The sequence below is a fragment of the Stigmatopora argus genome, chromosome 17 (genome assembly GCF_051989625.1).
Source record: "Stigmatopora argus isolate UIUO_Sarg chromosome 17, RoL_Sarg_1.0, whole genome shotgun sequence".
NCBI lineage: Eukaryota > Metazoa > Chordata > Actinopteri > Syngnathiformes > Syngnathidae > Stigmatopora > Stigmatopora argus.
The window spans coordinates 14,412,224-14,419,961 of NC_135403.1; positions in this window are offsets into that span (position 1 = coordinate 14,412,224).

Consider the following 7,738-nt stretch of genomic DNA (forward strand, 5'->3'; position numbering starts at 1 on the left):
ATTGGCGCAGGTGACACTCAAGGTCAATAATGCTGTGAAATATATCGGGTGAGGGTGGAGTCATATTTCTGAGCAAGCCTGAGTTGGGACGCTAGTCTTGCGGATTGTCAGCCCGCTGCCCAGTTTTTGTTGGTCCGCGACAAATGATAAAAACATCGTTGAATACAGCTCGCACAAGAATCTTCCATTCAGTCGACATTGCACTTCTCGGCTGTAACACTAGATGGAGTAGTCACTTAAACAGTGCCTCTCCATGAGCCAAGGGGTCAAAACTTGAGGTCATTTTGAAACAAATGTAGAATTATTTTTTCAGTAATGCCGATAATAATCATAAATATATTTGAAATATCCTTTGGATTTCTTTCTCCATTTGTGGATGAAGGTTGAAAAAAACTCAGCCGTGACGAAAAACTATCGAATGCCATCCAAACGCGGTTTGAATGAAAAATATTTGAAGGTGGGTGGAGAAGCACGCCGCTCATGAAGGTTACGGGCTTTATTTTCCATGTTCGTACCCCATTGTGAAGCATTTTTTTTTAATCCTGTCTGTGAGGTCTAGTGTTCAAGGATGGCAAACATTTTCTTCCGGATCAAAACAAATTTGAATCTATGAGTAGCTCATTCTTTCCATTGTTACTGCAGGCGCACATCTCGGTGACTAATGCCATTCAATATTATGTTTATAAGTACACGAAGATCCTGCAAATCTTTCCAGCCAACTTTAAAGCCATTCACACCCATCACCACACTCTATCATTTAAAAAAATATTTACTATTACTTGATATTTGTTTTTTCGAAATTTCGTAGGCACGGTGGTCATCCCCTATGCTTGTCGCATCCACTAGAGGGCGTTTATTTAATGCATTACATTCCCATTCATTGCTTTTCCTTGACATTCTCTTTTTTTTTTCTGCGACTCTTTTTTTGTCGCTCTTTTAAAAAGCTTTTTACATTTCAGGATGATGTCAGCGCGGTCATTTTCCCGGCGCCAGAGGAAGACGAAGCGCCGCCCTTCCCGTCTACGGCCTCCCCGCCTCCCTCAGGCTCGCCCCTTAGGTGACGTTTCATTTTCCCGTACACTTTTCACCACGACACATTGACACGAGCGAGCCAGCGCGTATAATGGTGGTGTCACCGCACTACGTGGACGGGACGCGCTAAAAGCAACAGCTCGGCCCACATCTAATTGACCCGACGTTCAATCGACCGTCTCGTTAAATATGTCATTGCCGGGAGGCCAACCGCAAAAACCACACTCGCAAAAACACAATTAGCAATCGGATACGGCGATGACAACACGGCCCACTTGTTCAAAAGACCCAGATCCGTTCGCGTGATCACAAATGGGTCCCCAAAAAAGCCACGCGATCGTAACGGTAAAGCCAAAAAAGTCTGCAACCCTTCCAAAATGAATCCTAGTTCATTTGTATTCCCCTTTTTCTTCCTCTTTAAGGAAGGCGTACATGTTCTAAAACATCCAAATGATCGATTCAAGCAAGCGCGACGTCATCAAATCACTTGATGTGCACTTTTCGGGGTGGGGAGGTATCGACGGCTTCAAAGAAACTTCCGCACGCTCTCCCAGGATTCGCTTGGTGCGCAATCAAAGCAAAGACTTTTTGAAATGCGTGCGTGCATACTTATGTAATTGGGATTCAACCCCGCGGTGCGCACTTTGATCAAATGTTGGGAAAAAGGACCGCGCGTATTTGTCGTTGCGTGGGAGGAGCGTTCAACTTTACCGCAATCCTATCTGCGTTGGATGCTAGCATGAATTTCATTGGCTGCCGTTAGCGACGTCCAATCCGTTAGACGTCCCGGTTTGGATGTTTACTGGTGATAAACTCTTGGAAATTTACTTGGGTTTGAGTTGCGGGTCAAAGGGCTTTCCCTTAAAATCTCAATTGTTTTTTGGTGCGTAACAACCCGGTTCTACACGCCGAACTTGTCTGTCGCCTCGTTAACCGTGCTTTGGCTAGTTTTTATCGTGTGCGGTCGATTGGTCGCTGTCTTTTGGTCGCCCGTTGTCGCGGTCCGGGCGACCAAAAGACCGGCGACCAAAAGACGACGACCAAAGACAAAACAAGGTAAAACAAGACGGTCTACGCATGAATAAAAGCCAACAATGGCCATGAGCAGTTTCACTGAGCCCACGCGCGAGTGTAGAAGAGTTTGTATGTACATGCGTTGTCCCTTTAAGAAGCGACGTCCGTCCGTCAGGGTCTTAACAAGTTCTCCAACAAAAAAGCAATAAAAGTCCGGGAAATTTGGAGCTTTTCTTTAGCCTAATAATTACTAGGGCATTAAGTATGACCTAAATAGTCGTTCACAGTTTGTATTTAGGGAATTTGAGCAACGATTTAAATGGTAATTATCAATAACCTTCCGGGCGACCAAAAGACCGGCGACCAAAAGACCGTGTACCAGTTTTTATTAGCGTGGCTCCGTCCACATTCACCCTCCCCGGTAAGGGACAAAAGCACAAAAGAGCTAGCAGGAAATTAAACTCATTTGCAATTTATTCAAAGTATTCATGACTTGTCTGCTGAATTTTTGGGAATGGTACGTTTTCATCAGGTACACATAAGTGGTCTCTAGCAAATTCAAATGATTCATTTTTTTTTTATCAATCGTCAATTTTATTACCGGTGCGCACGAGACGCCGACTCCCCGCGGCCCGCTGTTTGACGTACGTCACGGCGGCGCCCCCGTCGCTCTGATCTGGCATCAACCCGGGAACGCCGTCGGGCCGCCGCCCCCCCTCCGACTCGCAAAGGTCACCTTTCCCAGATTATTCCACAAAACGTGTTTGTGCGATCGACACCGGTGAGCTCGTCTCTATGAAATATGATTCTTTGGGAAAACAACAAAACAACGTGAAGCGGCATGTTCCCGACAATGGGCGTTAATAGCTGAAGTGTCGCACTTGACTGGGAACAAATTCATTTTCAAGCACTTGGACTAAAAGGGAGCGTGATGCCAAAACGGGGGAGAAAAGTCACATCATCACGGATGAAAGAAGCACTTTGATTGGCAAACAATTGACTCGGACAAACACCAAATATTCATCGGAACACGTCGTAAAGTCTTAATGAAAAAGTGGCTCGTAAACGTGAACAAACATGGAATAAAAGCGAGTTCGTGACATCCGGCGTTTGGCAGACAAATTTAATGAGATCATATTTTTCTTATCAGAGGCCTTATTTGCCATACGTAAAGTCCACGTTTATTATTTACTTATCGTAAACGCCGTGTGGGCCCCTCGCAGGAAATTGCAAACTAAGACTAACCAAAATTATGGCTGAGCGGTCCATTGAGTGATAAAAATAAGGATTAAAAAGTACACGTTATGCTTTAACGGTTGCACACGGTACAATAATTTAACTCACAAAAATAGTTCACAGATTTGTTGAAGGTATAAATTTGAGTAGCACTTTAAGGTAAAAAAATGTCATCATTTATGAAGCAATCCAATGTGTCAAAATGACGACGCGCTTTAAAAGGGGCGGGGCCTCGATTGTCCGTGCTAACCGGCTAATCATGCTTTTTTTCTAGTTATTTTTTTCAGATTTCCATTTTTTGCGTGTGACTTTCGAGTGCCTCGTGACCGTATATTTTCCAATGAGATTTGTCGTGTCAAAACTAATTAGTTTGTCCGTTTTTTGGCACGTTTGAATAAAGTTGAAGTGCTCCGATAAGCCTAGCCACGACTCGAGAGCGAGCTTGCCGCCGCCAAGCCGATTTCGAGAGTCCTTGCGGCGTTACCACCGGGCTTACTTGAACTTGTCGCCGGGGGGCTGCCCAGATGACATGTCTCTTTTCCGTCAAAGTGGCGCCCCCTGGAGTCGAAAAGGTCGCATGGTATGCGATTAGTAAAAGAGGACTTGATGTATATAGTGTTCGTTTTTCAACTTGACAACATGTCAGGCTGGATGAGTAATGGTTGGCTCGTCATAAGGTAGATTTGGGGCTTTGCAATTACCGTATTTTCACGACTAAACGTTGCCGCTAGGTGATTGCATTTATTGAATTGTTGTTAATTCTATTTTTTTTAGAATTCAGGGTCTCCCGTATTTGGTGGCCTAAGCTGGGTGGGATAGGCTCCAGCACCCCCCCAATGAACAAATATTCCATGTCAACGCTAGCAATGAAATGAAGTCGACGTATGAAAATCCCCCCTACAAAACCTTTTTTTGATTATCCAAAACACAAATGCGCAACGTTAACTTTGATGGCGTTGTTTTGCCATCGAATTTCCGGGCGACGGCCAAATCCACAGCGGCGTGTGGCTCTGTGACTGCCACATTCGCCGATTCATGCTAATCGCATTTCCCGTGGCATCATGGTCAAATTAGTTGGAGGCTCAAGGCTCGCGTTTAGAGTATTCGTGACGTCGGGAGCGGACGCCGCCGCCGTGACCGGGCGGGATATATCCGTCCCGAGAGGAGGCCGTATGTGGAATATTTGCGGGTTGCAAGGGTAACTTTTCCTTTGCCAGTCTATATATTGCACTCCCTTGAGAGCGGATGGCAAAGTGACAAAGTGTCACTGCCGTCTCCTGTCGGTGACTCACCGCCCCGCGCCCCGCCCACCCTTAATGCCCCCCCGCCCCCACGCGACCTCGGCCTGTCTCTCGTAGCACCTCGGCGCCATTTGAACTGGGAAAGCTGGCGCTGAATGTTAATGTTTGCCACGGCCAGCGCATTTTAGCCGGGGTTTTGCTCGACTCGCTTGAAAAAAATGGCCGGCTTGTGTCACTAAAATAAAGAAAACGAATGAATTTGCCTTAGATGCCACTGACAGCCATCAACGTCCAATCAGTCTGGATTAGGGAGGTGCTGCCATCTATTTATCACCATTCCTTTATTGATTTGATGGCATTGAATGACTGAAAAGCCTAATTGAAACCCTAAGACTTAAAACGCCTACGCAACGATCGCCAACTAGTGGTTGGACACGACAACATTAAATGACGCCGATTTCTGTATGTTAATCAACAAACTTTTTGGCGTATAATACCCCCCGACATGGTGTCCGATCCTTAAAGCATAACATAAATCAGCACACCCTCTGACTTAATGTGTTGTTTCCTGTTGTAATTCCGCCCCGAGCTCATTACAGCGCAACGCAAGACCCCGTTAAATCGACACGCGCGGTCGGCACGGCCCGTTCTCTTAAATATTATGAATTGTAACGAACGAGGGGGCGGGTGGGGCCTCCGGCGGATCCGCCGAGAAGGCCACGACGTGGCGGGGCGGTCGTGACGAGATTTTTAAAGACACCTGAAACTATCGCGGCCATTGGAGTTGCGAATTCTTCTTCTAACTCAGGGGTTGGGAACCTCTGGCTCGGGAGCCACATGTGGCTCTTTTGATGGGTGCATCTGGCTCTTTGCTAACCTGTGAGCTAAAATATGGAAATCGCTGTTGACAGAACTGAGATATTACATTTAGAACTGCTTTAATCTTCTTCTTTTTTTGCTTTAATCTTCATTTTTTTGCAGTAGACTCTTCTGGAATGCATCCTCTCATTGATTAGCAAAAGCATAAGAATCTTTTAAAAAATATTCCGTTTTTTCCACTTTAAAAGTGGTGAAATTACAAAAAAAAAAAATTGAAAAGGCACTCGTTTACATGTATGTATTTTGACTTTTAAATTCGTAGTATGGCTCACAAGGAATGACATTTGAAAGTATGAATTGTTTGTGGCTCTCTTTGTCAAAAAGGTTCCCGACCCCTGTTCTAACTGTTGGTTCATTTCAAATTTTAGACCCAAGCAATACTTGCTGCTCTTTGGACTTGGAGACGGCCATTTTGTGGAAGAGCGCCAGGGAGAAATAAAGGTCGAGGCGGAGGTGGAACATTAGGTAGGTGGCAGTAACACCGCCGGGATTGTGATGGATGGGGGACACCGTAGAGCGGGTGCAATTTTCCGTGCGGCGGCGACTCCGAAAAACACACGGCACACCGGCGGGAATACAGTTGGGTCAGACGGAGAATCCAAAGACGCCTTAGCGATCGTGTAACGCAAGGGTGTCAGACTCGGTCGGGTTGGTTCGCGGGCCGCGTTAACGTCAACTCTATTTTAGATATAATATTTAGATTTTTTTTTATAAATGGATTAAAAGAACTGGATTAAAAGCCCTGAATATTCCGTTTTTATAGATCTAAAACAATGTTTATTTGAGCTTATTTTTATATATTTTTAGATTTTACAAAATGATTTTTGAACTAAAAACAGAAAAAAATGGATTATAAAATGACAATTATTGATATCAAAGGGGGAAAATCAGGAAATTTAATGTACATCGGACCATTTTAGATATAATATTTAGATTTTTTTATAAATGGATTAAAAGAACTGGATTAAAAGCCCTGAATATTCCATTTGTATAGATCTAAAACAATGTTTGTTTGAGGTTTTTTTTAAATATATTTTTAGATTTTACAAAATGATTTTTGAACTAAAAACAGAAAAAATGGATTAAAAAATGACAATGATTGATTTAAAAGGGGGGGAAATCAGGAAATGTAATATACATCTATACTCTTCATTTGAATTTGATCCTAAAACAGAAAGTCGGCACTCATGATTGACTTTCCCGGGCCACACAAAATGATGCGGTGGGCCAGATTTGGCCCCCGGGCCGCCACTTTGACACATGTGGTGTAACGTCAAATAGTGATCATTTCGCCTTGAAAATACTCATGTTTACTAGCTGGTTTACTAGCATTCCCCATAACAACCAGTAGGTAAATAGTAAAGCGTTCTGCCTACGACGTACCTCATTGGTAGATACGTCCTTTTGAAAAAGTTGACGACAAGTTAACAACAAAGTCAAGACTGCAATTAAGAAGACAAACAAAGACGGTGATTCATCACGGTCGTCATTAATGCAGTGATCCATTGGCCATTGTCAAGCCGTCCACCTGTCGCCGGCCCGGGGGTTGCTGGGTAATGTAGTCATCCGCTGGGGACGTCATTAGCCGAGCCCGCCACCTGCATTTCTCGTGCCCCTCGCCACCCGCGTCCCCGAGACGTTCCTCATTAGCGCCGCCGCAGATTCCGCGCTCCCGTTCATCCACAATGGAAATGTGCCACTAATTAGCGTTAGCCTCATCGCCGTGTCGATCTGGCATGTTTTCACGGCGCTCATTTGGGCTGGGGAATCAAAACACATCAAAACAGCAAGCGGGGGCTTTAATGACTCGCTCACAAACCTGTCAAAACAGCAAAAAGTCAAAGCGCACAAATCCTGTACCTAGCTACTTTTTGACAAACAATCCGTAAGGGATGCGGACAGATGGTGTCCACGTGGACGCCAAAATGTTTTTTTTGTACGCGTCTCCCGTGTGGAGGGGAAGGAAAACGTGATGTACTGGATAAGGACACCGAAAGCTGGCAAAAAAGACACTTTGGTATTTCATGGTCATGCTTCACTGCTATCCACAGAGAAAGTGTCATTTTAGGGAATTCAAGGAGTTATTTAAGGCTACTTCAGGAGTCATTTAAGATATTTCAATAGGTTTAGGCTATCAAAGCAGGAACAGCGAGTTAGTCACGACAATTTAAGGAGTATCTTAAGATGACGACAGTAGTAAACATAATATTCATATTATACATAATATTTATAATATCAAACATAATATTCATAATATTATACATAATATTCATAATATCAAACATAATATTCATAATATCAAACTTAATATTCATAATATCAAACTTAATATTCAT